The 20,179-nt window shown below is 37.7% G+C and overlaps 1 long non-coding RNA gene across 1 annotated transcript in view; it reads left to right on the top strand.

The window, feature by feature from the left end:
• The first annotated feature begins 15,981 nt into the window (after positions 1–15,981).
• LOC140253485 (uncharacterized) overlaps positions 15,982–20,179 on the top strand; it is a 31,262-nt gene continuing 27,064 nt past the window's right edge. Inside the window, exon 1 of the long non-coding RNA XR_011903868.1 lies at positions 15,982–16,107. This is a non-coding gene — a long non-coding RNA (uncharacterized lncRNA). The remainder of the gene's footprint in view (positions 16,108–20,179) is intronic.

Below are 20,179 nucleotides of genomic sequence, written 5' to 3'. Positions count from 1 at the left end.
GTTGATTCAACAGGTAGAACTTTGGTAAACTTTTAACATCTGATCAACATCTGGGTGCCTTCATCAACTTTGAAGTGTTTAATATATCCAAATCCAGACCAGGTCATTGGGAGATGTAGGTGTTTGGAGATTTAAAACTCAGACTGTTGTTTTAAAGTGCTTAAATACAGCTTAAGGAAACTAAATCTTAAGATGAAGATTGAAAAAGAAGGGTTTACATTTCTTTGATCCAAACTTTAATTTCAGTGTCCTTGATAAAACTGGACTATGGGTATTGTTGGCTGCTATTATGCAACATGAGTATGAATATTGCATTTTAGCCCTTCTACAGACATTGAGGTTTTGTAATATATGGAAACTTGCTGAAGTTCTCCTGGACTCTACAAAGACCATTAAATCTCCATTAATAATTTTCTTTTTCCAGTTGCAATTCCATTGCATTTGTGTAACTTTACCCATTGCATTTCAAATTTTCTTAAGAATTTATTTGCTTTCTTCTCCTTTTTTTTTAGTACTTTGTCTTCTGCAAAATTAGCCTGCGTAGACATTTTATTCAATATGTCTCTATCTTCACTGTCTTAGAATTCTAGCACACAGAAAACTGAGACTGATTTCTTCCCTACAGTAGGAAAATATGCTCTAAGCTTTAATTTACATACCCTTTATGATTAGGTTTGCAGTGTGTTGTTTGGTGACTACTGACGGATACTGCAAGAAAAAAAGCGGGAGTTCCTGTTTGTATGTTTATCTACCATTCTGAGTAAAAATTTAAGTTGTCTGGGAATAATTAACTGGTATGAAAATCAATTGACCAGTCATTCTAAGGAAACAATCAGTAGAAAGAATTCAAGTAAGATTTGCAATGGTTTAAACTCTGCTAACACGGGTTTTGTTCCAGGAATCCAAAATGCAAATATTCATGCCACAGTTTAATGATCATTCCCATATTCTTCTGCTTTTCTCACACCGGGAGATCTCTCAGAAACAATCCCTGCTGAAAGGAGTTTTTGAATGCTTCCACCCATTTAAGAACACAGAGTTACAGGTGTATGCATTGTACAAATGCACTGCCAGAAATAATTTTGTGTGACAGCTCAAAATCCATGATCTAATTACAGTACCTGGCCAGATCTTCTATGGACATAACACCACGTTTTGGTTACGTGCCAAAATGTTCTGTGAATTCCACCATCTTCACAGCCATTTAACTGACTGAAAGTATGTATACATATCTTTCAGGAACGGAGTTTAGTTTATATAAGACTCAACTAAGATCTGTAATAGCAAGGATAGACAGCACATTGTTAAGTGCAGAAACCACAGCCACCAGAAAGACTTTCTGTTTTATTTACTGACCCAAACCACAGGAATTCTTTCATTACTTTTCTTCTATTCATGCAGGTACCATATCAGGATGGATGAGCTATCTCCAGCTAAGGCAAATTAACCTGTGAAGAAACAAAGCAAAATGCAAGTCAACAGCTTCCTGATTTTGCTTATGAAAATGAGTTTCAGGTGCAAAATTGTGATCTATGTAAATTAGATGCAGTCACTCAGTATCAGAAGGTAACTCACTTGGGCTGTTTAAGGACAGAAGCAAGAACAAAAAACACGCTAGTGGTCCATGCTGCAACATCAGATGAAGGTAGCTGTTGTGTGAAAAATAAGTAAATAAGAATTTTACAAGTGTCACAGACTTCCATCTGTTTCTTGAAATGAGAAGAAAGAGGAACTATGATACAGTGATTTCTCTCTTTCCTTTCAGGGAGCTAGTTTGGAGCTGCCTTTTGCCACTCAGGTTTATTGCTTTCTTGGACTTTAAATTGGTTTCTTCTGAGTGAAGCAAAGATTGTACTGACCTAAATGTCACTTGAATTAATGTATTCTCGTTTCACTCTTTATTTTTTTCTCTTAGAGCCGTGTTTAGCTTAAATTACCTAGTATTTCAGGGCTTGAAGGAAAGGTCACAGTCATGCAAAGAGAACTGTGGGACATTTCAAGTTTGTCTTCAGTGTTTTAAGAGAAACACAGTTTGAGCACAGTTTTTTCTTAGCTTTCAAAGAAACATAACTATATCAGAAATAATAGCCATCACTATTACAGAAAACCACTTGCTTGGTGATGTTTTCTTCAGTGAAAGTGAAGAGGAATGACTAGTCAAGCTATATAAAGAACAGTGTGTAAATCATAATTGTAGCTGGAGAACTCCTCAACCATGAGTAATTCTGCTGCTGATTCTCATCTTCTTCTGATGAATGCTCCTTTCCCTTCACAGAGACCACAGGCGTCCTGAGTCTAATTGCATGGCCACATTGCCTCTGCACATAATACTTGGTCTGTCAGCTGTTCATGAGTGATATATTACAACAACTCGGTATGTAGTTTTGCCAGTTAGAATCATGGCTCTCCTGACGTGTTTCTGAACTCTTAATAGAAAAGCAACATGTTAGTGTCTAGTACCAAGAAATTTTCTTCATAGAGAGTAGGCACAATTATAAAAGTTGACTTTCAATGAGTGCAGTCAAACTAGTCATGTACTCATGGTAGTTTTCCAGGAAAACAAAGGCAAGAGGCACTACGTTAGCATAAGCATAACTTTCCTTAAAAGTGGATTTGGATATTGTGTAGCATTCTTTTTCAAAGTACATTGCTACTTCTTGTCTTGTAGAGTATTAGCAGAGCAGTGTTCTGATATTATGAGGAAACTGTAACTGAACTCAGTTACAGTTAGTTCTCAGCTAGTTTTCTGCATACTATTTGTGGACACTTCATACTTTACAGTTGTTACACATAGTGTGCAAAAGGGAAAATTACCTCTTTTATTTTACTCTCATTTTAAATCACCTTCCTTAAAATGGGTTATATTAGTATTGTCTCTAAGTCAGTTATATAATGTCATGCTTCCTGTTCATCAAGCTTCCAAACAGAGGTGTGTGTTTCTTCAGGGGTGCAGAAACATAATATTCTAAGGCAGGCGCTCTTATTCCGCAATCCTCTATTCATCTATTGTCCTTTCATAGACAAGACATGTTCACCTATTTTACAATATTTCTACAAAACAAATAAATAGATAAAATGAATGAGGAAGAAAGTCACATAAACCAGATAAAAGGAGAAGCTTTTGCTTTTTATGCCTTCTCTACTTGTTCACTTTCTGTCTAGCTGTCTTTCTTGTATCTTAGAATGTAATCTGCTGTTACTTGCTTCTTGGTGTTCTCTTGCTCCTCATGGTGATGCTTCCATGTGTTGAACACTTTCTGGACCCAACATCCACTGCTGAAGAATGATAAAGGTTTCCAGTGTTATCCTAAAGTTATAGCAGTTGCAACAAAGAATCCTTAACCAATGTCCAGGCTGATTCATATCCCATTCCCTGTGCTTTGTCACTTTCTTCTCTCACCTAACATAGATGTAGAGTACCAATTCCTATGAATTGTTTAAAATCATACATTCTTGATGGTTTTTACACTTGGAATAGATCTCTGCTGTGCAAGAGACAGCTGCTATTAATTTCTGATGGACATTTTTGAAGTAGAAAATTAAGTGAAAAATTTCAAATGGCTTGAAGATGTGTCCTCTTTTATTACAATATTTTGCCTATCAGTTGCTCATAAAAACTATCAAAGAGCAAAAATGGATTCAATCATTTGCATATGACAATATGAAATGATTCGCACAAGCTGTTCCGAAAAGAAAATGCCATAATGGCAATAATTCTGGGCACATTAGGAGAACTGGCAAGACCTAGGCTTATCTAGAATTTGATATGTGCTTCAGATTAAGGTCAGAAAAAAGCTGGACTAAATTGTTTGCTTTTACAGTCCTGTTCCTTAAGGAGTTGGGTGGGTCCAACATCTGACAGTCTAAGCTGTAAAGGAAAACTCTCTTATGTAATTTGCAGCAAATCCAAAGCTTCTTCTAAAAGCTGCAGCTCATCAAACTCACAAGTTCTATATTCAGGGAAATATGATGTTGCAATGCACATTACATCAGTATTGCAGATACAGTACACTGGGTACTGCTGCTGCTTAAATTGCTGACTTGTATTTTCTTCATCTGGATCAACTGAGTCAGCAAGTTCATTGTATTTGGAACTATTTTATTTCCACAGCAGTTCTGCTTTCATGTGGTTGCAATGAAAATGCAACACATTTCCTGCATTCCTTAGCAAAAGCCATTGTTTTTAATTTTACTTTTTACTTTGTGTACAACTGAGACTCTCAGAAAAGGAGGAATCCTCTCTACGTGGTTTTGGCAAACACTAGAATCTGAACGTTGACAAGCACTAGGCCAGTACTTGCCTGAACTAAATGTGTTAAACAGAATGTGATAAACCTACTTATCTGTTCTTCTTGAATCTGATATTTCATATGGAATCAACATCCTATAGCTGAGCTAGGTAGCCCATAGTGTTAAATTTCCTCCTGCTACGACACAGGCTAAAATCTGAATGAAGACTGAGACACTTGGTTGTGGTTCATGTCCCTTCAGCCTTGACCTGTGCTATCAAGTGTAATTACTTAAAGACACAGAGAACAGCCTGCATTTCACACAACACAGTTATTTATTTATTTATTTATTTATTTAATCTATAAAGGGTGAGGAACTGTGAGGTGAGGGCATAGAGGAAGACCAAAAGAATATTAGGGTTACACTGGCAACATTGCTGTCTTTGTCAACATTCTGAGATTGAGACTGCTTTCTAGTCTGGGAATAGAATGGAATATTATGGATTGAGAATGTCTGTTTCGAGTGCATGAACAACTCCATTTCAGAATAGAACTGCAACTTGGAGGAATGGCCACAGCTATAAAAATCTTTGTCTACAGGAGAGTAGTTGCAGAAAAATATATGTCTCATAAGACCTAGGAAAATATAAAGGAGTTATGTATGACGTTAAAAGGGTTACAGCAGAGAAATGAGCCCAAGTTTATGAAAGTCACTACTGTTGAAGAAACAAAGCATGGCAGATACGTGGCAGGAGAAAGGGTTGCATTGGATGAGTGGAGACAGAAGAGGGTAGAGAAGCAATTAATTGAAGGAAAATGCAGAACAGAATGGCTGCCAGTCCATATTGCTAGCACTGATTAGTGAACAGTGAAGCTTTTAAAAATAACTTTATTATTACTATTATTATTATTATGTTTTGATTGAAGGTATGTTCAAATAATGCAAATAATACATGTATTTTTTCCCCCTAAAGAGAACAGATAAGTTTGGTGCATTTCACAAACATGTTTGAGAATATATATGAGTAGTCACAGCCACAGAAACTATGAAGTTAGTAAGGAGAGCTGTAGATACCAACGTGAGGGAAAAAGACTGTATATTCAGTTGGCAAAAGATGGGAACATATTTGTAAAGATGGTTTAAAAGCTTCTGGCATACAGCAGAGTATAGACTCAGAGCAAATATATTCCATACATCACTGGAGCCTAACTTGCATGTTGGCAAATATCCTGCAGGCTTGAGTTGGAGATTTAAATTTGATCTTTTGCTTGCATGTTACCTGGGATTGTACTGTTGTCATCTGCCTGCTTTCAAGTATTTCCTGGCTTGTGCAATTTCAGCTTCCATTCTCTCTGGTTTGGAATCTCTGTGTCTTAAAATTTCTGCTGAAATCTGTTGAGGTCTTCCTATTTAGCAACCCACAGAAAGCTGAGAGCACAGAGAATGAAAGATTTTCAAATGCTCAGACAGCAGAAATAGACAGCTTCCAGATTTTGTTTTCTTACATGAAATCAAGCTGACTCCTCCTATATCTCAAATCTGCCAATTATTTGTACCATTTGGCTGGAAAATGTTTTGTTTCACCCTGGTGAATATCACTAGAAATAAAGTAGATTATATATGCTCCACATGTTACAGGTAATTAGTTGAAATCAAAGCTCCGTTGCACAGATTTTTGTATTTGCTCTCAGACTATCAGCTTCCCTGCACTTCTGCTGAAACAACTTGCACTGGCCTTTGCTCTTCACTGGGTGGTAGATGTGGTGGGCCAGAGCAGTGGTGCAAAGACAGAGTGTAGAAGAGTTACTTGTGGAAGAAAAAGTGAACAGAGCCTTATGTACATACAGTGGTTTTCTGTATATGTTTGGGTCAAGCCACTTGCCTCTCCTGGAGTGAAAAAAAATAAAGATCCACGAAGAGAAGAGATACAGGGAGAGACTTTGGGTTTCTTCAAGCCCCTGTAAGCAGAGGGTAATTGAGGTCTATTTGTCATACTCCAGTTTTCTTTGCTCCCAGAAGGCCAAGCAGTGAGAACAATAGCAAACATTTTTTACTCGTTATCATCTTTCGTGTTTCTGTGCAAAATATTAGATAAAGTTTGAGTCATAGTGATGTGGAAAAAAGAGCCATTTCGAATATTCCTTTTGCGGCAGCTAGATGGCGCCATAGATTAGGGCTCCAGGCATTTACCTGGGGACGTTATGGGGCAAACCCTGTTTGCGCAGGTAACAACTTTGCAACTAGTTTGCTTGCGGAAATTCAGATCATTAGAGATATTCAGATTTTTAAATGCTCTTGGATTCTCAGACCCCCGGACATCTGCAATGGCTCAGAAGCCCAGCTGTCATCATGCTGTGACTAATGGGGCCACTCAGTCTTTGGTACCTGCTGCACCAGGTGCCACTCACTAGTTCTGGCTGTTAGACTCTAAACTTAAAGACAGGTGACTCAAATAACAGAAGTTGTCATTTGCTTTCAGATTCTCAAGTGGAGAAAAACACAGCTGCTGGCTGCTGCAAATTTAGGTTCTTTTCATCATCCACAAATAAAAAGCAAAAGTAAGAAAGCAACAACCCAGAACTCCCCTGGCAGCACTGAGATATCTTTCTGTTTTTTGTTTTTTAGGCTATTTCTGTTGTTGCAATGTTAAAGGATACTTGCCTACTTGCCTGGAACCATCCAAACTTTCCACTGAACCATAAAAAAAATTAAAAAAAAAAAAAAGAAAAAAGAAAAAGAAAAGCACAATAGAATAAACTGGAAAGCGCATCTCTGTGCGCAAATGTCAGCACAGTGTTGGGCATGGGATTTGTATTCAGACAAAGTCTTGCTCTTTTTTTCTGGCAAAAATCAACTTACTTAAAACCAAATGGCTCATAAAACAATGCAAAGAGACTGGGGAAGACCATTTCATTGTGAAAAACTTAAAATGAACATAGCGCCATGTGAGAACTTTCAGTGGTCAGTGATGGGAGCAGCCACAAAATGTTTTGGACGATGATCAGTGGGGACTGGAAATCATTTAATGCGAGTTAAATATCCAGCTCAAATATATATATATATATATATACACACATATATATATGCTCAGTTGTTGTGCTGTGGCCAGAATGCAGCAAGTTCAGTAATAACCTCTCCCAACTCTCCATCCCCCAACCCTTCATCACCACCATTAGACCCAGCTGTGAACAAAAAGACTGGTGAATGATTGGCCTAGGAAATGAGTTATCCTTTCACCTCTAGAAGAGCTGAAACATAGTGATGCCATCATAACTCTCAGCTCTGTGAATATGCAGAAAGCCTCAATATTCTGCTGAAATAGGAGGTGGGCTTCAGATCTACACAGGGGGTATCCAGAACAGGAATTTTTTCAGCCTTCTTCCCCGGGGCATCTGGTACTGCTTGTGACCAGAAGTGCCACCAGAGGCACAAGAGCTGTGAGCTAGATCAGGGCTCCATTTCTGTAACTATAGATGAGCTGTACTGCCACTCAGCAACCCACTTTCCCTTCCCTCCCTTTCTTTTTTGCCAGTCTAAAATGCAGGCTTCTTGAGGCCTCAGCTTGCTCATTCACTCTGCACTCATGCTGTGATCCACCATGTGCTACCATGATACAAATAATTGCCTTCAAGCTTTTTAAAGAACAGGCCCCAAAATATAATTACGCAAAATATATTGGGAAGAAGCTCTTAAGATTTGTCCCAGCCAGGAAAACAGATGCGTGTCTGTTTATTGACCATGTGAAGAGCAGTGCTGAGGAGATGGACATTCATTAAGGGGCACATTCTTAAAGCTTTACTTCTTCCTTTTATTTTTATTATTATTTTTTTTCTGACATTTGCAGTTTTATACTCTCTGGCAACCAGCAGAGCTCCGCTGATGCTGACTAGCAGAGCCCATAGAGATACTAAGGAAATATTTTTCCTAGCAACAAGCGTCACGCAAAAACATGAAGAAACGTTTCCCCTGCTCATATTTCCTTTCAGTTTTTTCAGTCATCTGGTGCTGAGATAAGAGCTGCGTGGTGAAACCTGCTGCTAGTTTGTATTTCGCAGGCAATCTGGAGCACTGAGAAACACGCCAAGGCTGCCATTAGGGCAGCGTGGGGCCTAAGATGGGTGACATGCCAGGATGGGCAGGAGGGTAGGTAAACCAGGAGATGCTTCCTGAGGCTGCAACCTACAAGCAGGGCCTTGCAGCCTTCCTGCTTGCCCTGCCTGAGGTGTCAACACAAAATCTGCCCCGGATGAGGCCATTTTGGTGTTTTGATGAAAAAAAATGTGGTTACTGGAAGCAAGTTTGAGTCCCACAGCATACACATAAGTCTTCCACTGTTAACTTCTCCTCTGCTTCTTTGAAAGCCCGAGTGGAAAACTGGGAACAGTCTTTCATCTTTGTATATCAACATTTCCAGTATTCTGCCTGCTCTCTGGATGCAGCTTCACCCTTGTATATCAGTACTGTCTGATTTCTGCCTGCTATTTGGACAGGACTTAAGCATTAACTTTATTTCAGTTACAGTGTAATATTTGGGAATTGTTTTATTAGCCATGTGGGTGCAGTGACTGATACTTGTGTCTGCTTGTGAGTAACTCCCCCTTATTTTCTGTCCTTGCTCAGCCATGCTGAAACTGCGCACAGATGTGAGGCCAACAGCAGCGACAGAAAGGCTTTGTCAACACCAGCAAATCACTGAATCTACCTCTACAAGGTCAGCTTCTGAAGGCAATGTGTCTAAGACCACGTCTCTACAACCGGTGAGGAACATGAATTGTCAGGAAATTACACAGTGTTAGTGGGCAGGCAGAATGCTTTCGCATGATAGAACCAACATCTGAATTTAAAGCCAGCCTTGAATCTGTAGGGTGAGTAATTTGTGAGTAAATTCAGTGGGGTTAGAATGAAGCCTGGGAGATTCTTAATCATTCCTTGATGGGTTGATGATACAACAAACATCTGCAGAATAGGTTCCTGTGTCACCAGTGTTTTTCATGAATTTTTTTCTTTAATATTTTGGAAGAATTTATCCTTTGGAAAAGCTCTCTGTAATAAAGTGAAAAACTTTGTCTGTAGTAGAATGCTTACTTCTGTGGTTATTTAGAAGTGGCTTGTAAAGAGATAGGAGAAAATTGGTCAAAACTGTTTTGCAAGCTACATAGAGGAAACAGAAAACAGACTCAAGACAGGCGTGTGTCCCAAGATAACAATGATCCTGGAAGTTTGAAATGGAGATCTATATGTCATGTTCTATTCTACCTGAACGTATATCTGAGATACAATATGGCTCTTTAAGCTCTACATTGCACTTTCATGGTTCCTTCACATGGAGCTAGAGCTGATTTTTTTTGCAATGGAACTGCAAATAGTACCCAATTATAATGATTTAGCAAACCTTAAAAGAGAACTGAATTGCAGAGGATCAAGTTTAAAAAATAATCCCTCAGGGTTTTTTTATAAGCCAAACTTATATTCTTATGCATTTTGGATTTGCCAGTCATTGGTTACAATTTATCTGGGAATTGTATCCTAATATGCAAGGACCAGATAGAACAACTCAAGTCTCTATTGTGTGTGGAAGGCTGTATTCCCTCTTTAATCCTTCAATCTGTAGAGGAAAACAATGTGAGGAAACAGTGTGTTGATCAGCATGTTATATACAGTGTTCTATAGAATGAAAGATATAGGACAATCATCTTCTACCAATTCAGATAATGTACTATAGTCACATTGGTAAGGTGTGTACTCTTGCTTCGTGCAGTGTTTAATGGCTTTTTGTTATTTGTTTTCTGAGCTACTGCTGACGGATTCTTAATATAAGCCAGAGTAAATTCAAAAGCATGTATTTATTTCAAGATAGAAGTGGAAACATCCCCTCCTTGAAGCTAATAATAGGATTGACATTGTTAAACAATTAAATTTAAAAATATTAATACTAGATCCTTCATACACGTTAAACAAAACTTCAATAAGCACTCTGTTTTATTGTTTAACTGTATGTATGAGTCATGAGGAAAGTGTTAATGTTCAGAATCGGATATGAATCATGTATTTGTGAACAATCTTCCAAGGCCAGCACTGAAACCCCAAACACATTTATTCTTTGTGGTTAGTCAGCTCTGTGCTTGGAAACTGAAAGTGTAATCAAAGTGAGAGTTTGTTTATTAACTAGCGGATGCTGTGCATCTTATTTACACAGATTGATAATGGGGGGTGAAAAATAAGGGAAAAGTTGGTAATGCATAGAGCTCTGTGTCCCTGGGGTACAAACTACAAAGGGAACCTGAACGGCAGCAGCACTATCCATTAAATGCTGAAAGCACTCTGTAACTTTAAAAAGAAATCCCATATTCATGACAGGAATCCATATGGCACCCTATTTGTGAGGAGAGGTGCCCCATTCACTTAAAAGCTGACTTGCATCATTTGTTGTTTTGACTGCTTTAGCATTAGGGTGAGAGAATGCACTTCAAGGGGAACACAAATAAGACAAGTAAAACGTGCAGGATTAACTTGGGTATTGTATTGTATTGATTTGCATTACAGATAGAAAATTAGAATTACTGAACTACAAACTTTTTGTGCAGACTGTATTCAGGCATTCTAAAGAAATGAGGTTTTTTTGTAGAAAGTAATCTCACCTGGTAATTACATCCAATCATTGGTAATAAGTATGTTCCTAATTGCGCCTTTTCTGGAAAGGCACGGAGTGAAAGGAAGGTTGAGTTGCCTGTGTTGGAAAAGGGATGGAGGTAACTGCCAGAATTCATGTCCAGTATTACAGGCTAAGAAAAGTTTCTGAATGCTAGCTGTGGTTTTGTGGAGATGTTTGGAAATCCAGTTTGGCCTCTGATACTGCTTGACCTTCAGCAAACTGTTTTTCTTGTCTGATTTCTCAGCAGTGAAATGGATCCCCAAAAGAATTTGATAAGCCTGTTTATAAATGCACTGCACAATCCTCTCTACTCAGGGAATTGCTGCTGAATTCTAGTTTTGCTAGGTATGTATGATTTATGCCAGTATGGTATACGCTATGGGTCTGCTCTGAGGCATGACTGAATCAGTGTGGTTTTTGCAAAGGTATGTGTTTGTTTATTCAGCTCCGTGTTGGTATTCTCATCACTTCAAAATATACTTTCAGCACAAACAATTTTATTTATTTATTTATTTATTTTGTGATTGTGTGTATTTGAGGCTAATGTAATATTAGTGGCCTAATCTTGTACAATTGGAGAAGTGTGGCTATAAATGACACTATTAAAAGGAAGCAAAAATGCAGTTTAAATAACTTGGCAGAACTTTGACTGAGCTTGCATTTGGATGGAGTATCCCTGGCTGCATATTCCTTCCACTAAACTTTCTCACAGATAAGAAATGACATGTATTCACAAAATGTGTTCATACAGAGACTATTCTGCTTGAGAGCCTGAATAACTGGTTTTGCCGCACGCTGAAATATGACTTGTGTTCTCAGGTGACAGGATGCTTGGGGTCACAGCTGGCACACACTTGGCCTGCTTTGGGGCTTTTGTGGAGGCTTCTGCAGCCATCTCCACATTGTCCCATTTTTTTTCTGGACATGCCTTGGAGTTTTGTGGAGAGGAGTGTGGTTTTCTTTGACTTGTAAATATAAAGGATGCAATAGTTAGCCTGCTGCTCAAGGGAGAGTAACTTGCAGTGAGGTCTGGTGATGAATAAATAAGCAAGAAGAAAAAATAGGTATAAATCAATGACGATTTTGTATTTAAACTTAATTTCCAAGTTGCTTCCCAGCTCCTTAAACATGAAGTTTGGTGAGGGACTTTTTACAGGGGCTTGTATTGACAGAACAAGGGGAAATGGTTTACAGACTGGAAGAGGGTAGATTTAGAATAAATATTAGGAAGAAATTCTTTACTGTTAGGGTGGTGAGATACAGGAACAGGTTGCATAATGAGGTTGTGGATGCCTTCCCCCTCGGAAGCATTCAAGGCCAGGCTGGATGGGGCTGGTCTAGAGGGAGATGTCCCTGCTTGTAGCAGGGGGCTGGAACTGGATGATCTTAAAGGTCTCTTCCAACCCAAACCATGATTCTACGAAGGTTTTCCTTCCAATATTTTAGCACTAATCTCTAGCATGTTTAAAGCCAGGAAGTTGCACAAAAATGTACAGGATGAAAAATGTAAATAATTAAAAGGCAGTTAATTTAGCTATTTCACTTCTGATTAAACTGCTGTGTCTTTTGAGTAGGGCCAGACATAGCTATCACTGCTACTTTCTTCTGTTGCAGAAACATAAATTGACATTTGATTAGGAATGCTTCCTCCCTCAGCCCATGCTGATTACTTTGTATTTTCACGTGGTGTGCCCCATTGCTTTACACAAAAGCAAGCAAGTTCTGCTTGTAAAGCAAAATCAAATCAAAACCTTTTTACATAATTAAGTTAGTGTCTTTAATCTTGTGAGAATTGTATAGGTCTCATCTTCAGTAATTTCTGTTAGAGAATATAATACAACTGCACAAAACAGAATTGTGTGTTGTTGCCTGGTAGCAAAGTACTTTCTGGAGGGTGAAATTAAGATTATGCATTCAAATGTATTAGAATGTAAACATCTCATTGTAGACAGGATTGATATATCTTGCTGTTCTGGCATTTTTATTTTCATTTGTATTTTCAATTGACTGGTATCAAGTAGTGTTTCTGAATGGCAATATTTCTGGATGTATCTCTGTCTCCAGCTAAGTACATGTAGTTGCATGCTATACCAGAGGTGAGGAAGACAGACTCCCATTGCAACCTGGTGTGAAATGATCCTCCTCTCACTTCTTTTTTGGTTCAGCCTGTCATATGAACTGCACAAAACAAGGAGATGTCCTGACAGCTCAGAGCTGCTTGAGGTACTCTTAATGATGAAGTCCTTCTTACTGATGGTGAAGCATATGCAGAAGGGAATACAATGTTGCTCTATTGATGTTGTCTTCAGCCCCTTTAGCCTGGAAGAATTCATAGCTATCTTACAACCTTTCCTGTTATCTCTCTTCCGAGTAATGCTGCGCAGTCCATATCCATAATTTCAGATGCAGTCTAACGTTTTTCCTTATTTGTGGCTTAACCGTCAGTCAGATTTACTGAATGTTTTTCTTACTAGAAGTTTGTCTTATTTATTTATTTATTTTCTCCAAAGACTTTTTGATTTCTGCCAGCCTTCAGCACGCAGTTAGCAAAGCCTGCCGCCTTCTCAAGGTTGAAAATTTAAACTTTGTTGCCATACGTTGTCTGCGGGTTAAATAATGACTGCGCTGAGCTGATTAACAGAGAACATTCAGTTTCCTTATTGCTGATGAAAGGGCCGGAATACTTGTCCAAATCCCATTAGTGGAAACCTAGTCATTGCTGAACTATGTCAGATTTTCAGAACTCATGGAGTAAAAATGTACAAATATGAGGTATTAAAGAGGAAAAAAAAAAAACTATTTTTATGAGCTGTTTCTGCACTATTGCAGCTTATTTTTTAAAAATGGCCATAATCTTTGTGTGATCAAAAAAATGCTATTTAACGTTTTGTTGGAAGTCACACACAGTATCTTCACAACATAGTAGCTGTGTATCTTATCGTTAATAGTCTTCAGCCTTTTATAACCAATACATACCTGGAAAAAAAAGCAAAACAAAATCCAGAACAAACAGATCATCCCCTTAGTATTCTCTGATTGGGATGTGAATGTAGGCAAAGTAAAAACAGCCCCTTTGAGTTGCACTTTTTGGACACTTGTATTTAGTCATGCTCAGCTGCTTATAGGAGATGGTTAGGACATGACTGTACCAGACACTGTGGTGTTGAGCGAAGAGAGTAAGCTGTTCTATTGTTGTCTTTTTTTTTCCTCCTGTACCTATTCAACGATCCCATGTGAATAATTCATTCAGTCCTAAAGGAGTGCTGAACCCGTGTGCTTCACAGTGGTTAACCAGGAAGAGGAGGAAGGATTGTCCTGTTGTGAGTATTATTAAGAGTGTTCCAGACAGTCTGTAACATCGTCATTGCTGTACACAGACCTCAGGGCTGGAGCCCTAGATTAAAAATGTATGTGTTTTATTTTTTCTTTTCTTTTTTTCCCAGAAACACAAACATTGTTGTTGAATGCAGTTATTACAGGATATTTGATATTCATAGGATAAGTTACCAAGAAGTGAGTTGAACTCCCCTAGGCTGAATGGAAAGTAAAAAAAAAGAACTGAAATAGGTACAAATTAGTAAATACTTAAAACTTTTGCTGTTCTCAGTATACTGTAAGGAAAAGATTCTCATCAGAGGCGTTTATTGTTGGAACTGTCCACAATGTGCTGATTACAAAGTCCATTTTACTGAAAAAGATAAAAATATTGGCAGTGACTGGAAGGTATGAAAATAAATGTATTAACAACTCCATGTTCTACTTTTTCAGTTGACCTTAGTTCTGGTGGTAATGTTTTATGGTCACATTCATTAGCTAAATGAACTTATTTCTAGAAATAACAATATGTTTATTTTTGTATGGGTAAATTGCTACTCTTTCCCAATAGAACAGATTCAAGGATTGTGTATTTTAGATTAATGGCACTTTCAGAAAGTATTTTATTCTGTTTGAAAGGATGTACAGTACGAGAGAGCAGTGAATCCACAAAATGTTAATGCATTTCCCATCACAGAGGGAACGTGGTACCAAAAGGAGAAGTAGTATAGTTCTATGGAGTGTCTTCCTCTGTGTTTTTGACAGCCTCTAAACAGTGACAGCACTGAGAAACATGATTAGGATGGAAAGTTCTTATTGTCCCCCTGCCCCAAACTCCGTTTTGCTAGCAGCACAAAACTAACTGCCATTCAGCCAGAATTCCATATTGGAATTAGCACACTGGGTTCCCAATCCCACAGTTCCCTGCAGTTGATACCTTTCACTGAGCTATTGATAATTGCTGGATTTTGTTTGCTTCTTCCCCTTTAGCAGCTTTGTGATTTGAATGTCTGTCTGTACAGCATTATTAACTTAATGGCTCACACATTGTTGCGAACAGTGTTTTCATATTCACATATGTGTACTACCAATGTTACAGCCAACTTGACAGTGTTTAGGCAGGTAAATTTTCTGTGCTGAAAGACAAAGAAACATACTAATACTAGGGAAGAGCTCATGGAGGCTTAATAGCTTAGAATAGTTTGTGGTGGCAGGTGTGAGCAATAAAGGAGGAGTGTCATATTTACTTGTATAAAAGATTCTAGTGAGTGCCATAAAATCTGACCTAGAGCATCAGAGTAGAAAGTAGGTTATTATTTTAATCTCAGTACACCTAATATTATAATATATTTAAAAATACATTTCTGCCCTGCACTTTTATTGTCTTCAGATTTTCACAAGCATTTCACTTCTTTCTCATAAAGCCAGAAACACAGACAAACTACTGATAAGTCTGACTAGGGAGTAGAAAAAAATAACAAATATTGTGAGACCAGTTTAGAATATACTTGGATCTAACATTTCTCAAAACCAAAAACTTCTCCAGATAATATATATGCTAGATTAAGGGATTCAAAAGTATCTCATGGTGGGGTTGGAGAAGTGGAAGCAGCTGGTTCTTGTTCTTACAATCTGGGAAACCTGTGGTCCTCACAATAACTACAGGTGATCCAATTCAGGACAAATGAGTTGATTTGACTGATATAAGGGCCTTATACTGATAGGGCCAGCTCCTAAAGAGAAGTTCTCTTCTTACTGCTCTTAGACTGATGAGGGCTTTTAGTAAATTATTCTGTAGTTCTGGTTCTTCTTTTGGACTCTTGAGATTTGTTATCTTCGAGTCCTATCTTGTCAAGGTGGAAAACTTCTCCAAGCCATACTGCATAGCAATGGTAGCTGGAAATTCAAAGGTAAGAGTTTTACTTTGATAACAGTATGTGTCTATTCTTCTTTCATTAACTTGATTGTTTCCCTAGTGGGGAAGACGTGTTAAATCAGTGCTTTTTTTCATTACTCTAGAATTTTTTCTGCAGTTGGGTATCTCTGTGTTAGAAAGTAGGGCAGCCAACACTTCTGTTTTTTGTGTCTGTGCCTCAAAATGAATATTTCCTCATTACACCAAGGCTGTTCTGGTTCAACTCTGCCGTTGTGTTTAACAGAACGTATAACAATCCTTTTAAAATATAATGCACTTATCACTTTGCTCAGATCAAAGGTGCGTGGCTTCAAAGGCTCTAATTAAATTGTGATGATGGAGAAAGCTGGCTTTATCTTTAGGTTACTTTACAGAGTTATGGTTGAGTTCCACATTGCAAAACTCTTATAAGGTACTTGCAATCACTGTAGTTGACTATGGTGTTAATATAAATCCAGATTTTTTTTTTATTTTTTTTATTCTTTTTTGCAGTAGGTTCTTTCCTTTTGTGTAGCTACAAATGTTTAACGTGGGAATTGTGTCACATAACCATGCCATAGTACTACTGTTATTTCTAGTTGATCCTGACTTATATCACAGTGATTTGCTGTTAGTGCTTCCATAGCTTTGTTTGAGTTTATTGACACTGTAGTTTGTAAACTGTTTACAAAGGAAGACACCACATACATGAGGTGTATCTGTCTCTAGATAAACTCTGAAGGTGGAATTCAAGCAGTACTTAAAGGTCTGTGAAAAATACATTGGTCAAAATTCAATCGTGTGCTAAAGCCTGTGGGATAGCTCTAAAACATTGCTTCAAACCATTGGCTTCCTTAAGGTTTTGGGGGGTTGAAATTAAGTATGATCTAGTGGTTTGCATGATTTGTGTTAGTGTTTTTTTATCTATGGTTGGGAACTGTGTGAACCAGGCCAACATCAGCTAACACTTAAGTTGTAACAAAGCTCTGAGTAGAGCCTGTTGATGTTTTACATAGCTCTGTTTAAATACAATTGATAGCATGTTATTCAAGAAACAAAATTATATGGTAATGTATCATAATCAGATGTCTGTATATGTTGTTTATGAAGTATGTTCATAAGTACTGTTGAATTGTTGAGCCCAGGTCAGCCTCAGTGCAACTTCTCTGAAGAGAATGGAGATACACAGTTATGACAGGTATAATTTTTATTTTATAGCTGAAATATTGGCAAAACAGAGGGATATGTTGTAGCCAAATCCAGGGCAGACTCCTCTGTGTAACTGAAAGGAAAGTGCTGAAGTATGAGGCAGATTGAAGTGGCTCTGTTCAGTAAGTGTTGCCAGAGAAAACAGTTATGGAACAATAGAGGTTATTTCCAGATAGTAAAATACCTAGTACTTAGTAATAATTCATAATAGTCTCAGTATATAGTACTCTCCTTGGTCAGCAATTTCATGTCAATGATGGGAGTAAAGCGATGATAGAAGTACTGATTTCTGTAAATATTTTTTTCTGTTTGATTTCTTCCTATGCTTATTTCTTAGTCAGTACAACTCTCCTAAAAATAAAATCTCAAAGGTCTAGTTTTGCCAGCTTGCATAAGCAACCAGTCAAGTGGACCACCTTATTGAATTTGGTGGGTTTGGTCATGTGAACTTTCAGAGAGATCAGGCACACCAGATGATGATAAGCTGTAATTAATTACACTATGCCCAATGCTTTGACCAGTTTAAAACAGTGATGTTTTGTGATTCATTTATTTTTGGCAAAAGCTTCACTGATATTCAGAAATACGGAGAAGCAGATACTACATAAATGATTCCTTATTCCAGTACGAAGAAGATGAAGCAGATTTATTGGAATTTTCCTCACAACACATTTACGTTTATTATGCATAACCTTAGAAAGAGCTTATTAAGAACTGTTTTTTTTTTTGTTTTGTTTTGTTTTTTGTTTTTTGTTTTTTTTTTTTCCTTTTGGTACAGCCATGTCAGCTCTATTAAAATGCTGAGTCAACACATTTAAACATCTTACCAACTGTTTCTTTCTTCTATATAGCTAACTGATAAGGACCTGTCTAAGGGTTACACCCTTCCGTATTTACAGTGTTAAGGCAAACATGGTTATAGGAAGCAATTACAGTTAAAATTTATGATGTGTATCATATGGTATCGCAGAATTCTTTAGGTATATTTAATTTAATGTTTGTTTGTGCAACCGTAGTGCTAGAAACTGAAGTTCTGCAGTCACACTGAAGGATACAACAGACAGCTGCTGACACAACCTTTTCTCCCTTTCCATTGACCCAATCTTTGATGTTCCCAGAAATAGTCAAGTCCTTCAGTCCCCTTTGTTATTTCACATTCTGACTTCAGAGAGAAGTTGCCATTGATAGAAATGAAGAAGCAAATCATGTCAAGAATGGCACTCCCAGCTATGGGAAATAGTTCGGTTTACCTCTTGTGTATCTTTATATCTTTCTGGAAACATATAGAATTCCTACATGACTGTGAGAGGAACACATTGAGTTGCCATGAGTTCCAGGTACTGTGTGAGGTCTGTGCAGTTTTGGGGGAGTTCTGCTGAAATAACAAGAGTGAGCACCTGTAAACTTTATTAAAAGTACTTCATGAACGTATGCAATGGAAATGGAGTTCCTTCCAACTGTCCTTAAAAAGTTTTGTAGAGTGTAATAGATGGTTTTAAATAGAACTGCCACTGCAAATATGTTTACAGTAAGGCATCCTTTTCCTTTTTAGATTGAAATTATAATCATAATTCAATGATACATGAAGAGGTCTTTGGAAGTTTTACTTTAGATTCCTAAAATTTGCACATCAAATATACAATAATAAATATCTTGTGGTTTGGGTGTCTAATTGTAAACAAGTCAAGAACCTCCACTTTGTCGTGCCTCTTTGTTTTTTGCTCCCACTGATGGGAGCCAAATCTAAAATCAGTTCTGGATAGCAGTTTCCATGCTCCCTTTGTCTCCCTTCACCTGTTGGATGATTTAAGAAAAAGCAGCTGTTTTTAAACTAAGGACGGTCTCTGGGACAGAACAGGCTTAAAAGATGCAGAAACATGCAATTTCTGTATTAAATCTACTTTTAGAGGGTTTGCTGGGACCAAGGTTCTACTTAAGAAGGTGGTGGTTGTTTTTGGTTTGTTTCACTAAACCATAGGACAGCTCAGGTGAGGGTTTCAGCAAGTCCAAATCCACTCTCATAAATTTTCCCAAGGTTTATTTGTAGTCATTACCTCTTTCCTAAGCATGAGTCCCTTCTTTGCTCTGGATTTCACGGATAGCTGGTTATTCAAAACCCTTATGCCTTTGAAAATCTCTCCTAACAATACTTGTCAGATGTACAATCCGTTCAACTGGTATTGTGAAACTTCACTAGGCTCTTTTAAAAATTCTGCATTATAGAAAAGCTAGAAATCATCAGCTTTTCTTTTTTTTTTTTTTTTTTTCCCAAACTCTTTTGCATTTTTATATACCTGTTGCCTGAGCAAGGAGTAGCGTGTCCTTGTGTTGCTTGTGGTTTCCATCTGGAGTAGCAACCTTGATTTTGAGAGATGTTACAGTAGAGACCAGCTGTTTCTCAGAATGAGAATCAAATGACATTTTGGTTGCACGTGTTAAAAATAAAGAGTATTTTTTTAATTAAATATTCTAGTGCTTGAAGCTTGGATTGAATCTGAAATCTGGCAGCATTGTGGACTTCCTGTGGAAGATATACTTGTGTAATTCTTTTGAAAGGAAATGGGTATTTGTTTTTTTGCTTTTAAAAATATACTTTTTTTTTTTTTTGCTAAAAAAATTCATTATTTGTATGTGCTTATTAGAGATCTGAGATATATATAGAGATACTGCCATAGTTTCATTTTATTTACACTCTTCAAGTACGGATGTGAATGTGATCTTAGGTACAACTCTACTGCTGTGTCCCATGTTAAACATGGACAACTGTACAGGAAGATTTCATTTGCTGTGCTCTCAGAGAGTTTTTCCTGCATGGTATAAGGAAACCATCTATCTGGTTGGATAGCAGATGGGACATAGAGACTGGAAATAAAGGTGGA

This window comes from Excalfactoria chinensis, chromosome 5 (genome assembly GCF_039878825.1).
Source record: "Excalfactoria chinensis isolate bCotChi1 chromosome 5, bCotChi1.hap2, whole genome shotgun sequence".
Lineage (NCBI taxonomy): Eukaryota > Metazoa > Chordata > Aves > Galliformes > Phasianidae > Excalfactoria > Excalfactoria chinensis.
Note: the sequence above shows the minus strand (reverse complement) of the source record. Positions and strands in the feature narration are given on the sequence as shown.